At 31.8% G+C, this 682-nt stretch overlaps 1 pseudogene; it reads right to left on the bottom strand.

Annotated features, from left to right (window-relative positions):
- Positions 1–201: 201 nt before the first annotated feature.
- Positions 202–300, bottom strand: LOC137764542 (U6 spliceosomal RNA; annotated as a pseudogene).
- Between the last annotated feature and the right edge of the window lie 382 nt (positions 301–682).

Raw genomic sequence — 682 nt, 5'->3', positions numbered from 1 at the left:
GGGTGCGCTCAGCAGCTCAGGAACTTCCGCAGCCAACATCTGCTATGACACCTATGTTTATAGCTATAGCAATGGCACCATGTCAAAAAGGATTAGTTCACTGTCACAATTCATTAAAGGCCAGCCTTGTTATGAAAAAATGTAAGCTAGGACTTTTTTTCTCCACCTTTATTGAAGTGTGATATTTATCTTGCATAACTGAAAAACAAAGAACACTTTACAAATTTATGTGTCATCCTTGGTATAGGCTATGCTAATCTCCGTCTGGTTCCAATTTTAGTATATTTGCTGTGGAAACAAGCACTAGGCTTGCTCAGATTTTTATTTGGGGTGTTTGTATTTTTTAAATTATTATTTTGATATTATTTAGATCTGAAAAATCATCAAGTCCCAAATTAACACACACACACACACACACACACACACACAGAAAAACAAAACAAAACACAAATAAGAATATAATAGTGGCTATCTTTACATGACTTCTAAATTTTTAACTTATTTTGATGATCAGTATTGTCTGAAGTTTCTGTAATGAGCATTTATTTACTATCTAGAGGTTAAGAACAAACACAGAATTTCTTTTTCCTCCAAAAAATTTGATTATCCCATATCAAGTGATTTTCTTCTTCTTTCTATTTTAATGTAATTTTTCAAATGTTTACAATAGATACATAGAATA

The sequence above is a fragment of the Eschrichtius robustus genome, chromosome 4 (genome assembly GCF_028021215.1).
Source record: "Eschrichtius robustus isolate mEscRob2 chromosome 4, mEscRob2.pri, whole genome shotgun sequence".
Lineage (NCBI taxonomy): Eukaryota > Metazoa > Chordata > Mammalia > Artiodactyla > Eschrichtiidae > Eschrichtius > Eschrichtius robustus.
The sequence above is the reverse complement of the archived record's forward strand: the minus strand, read 5'-3'. Positions and strand labels throughout refer to the sequence as shown.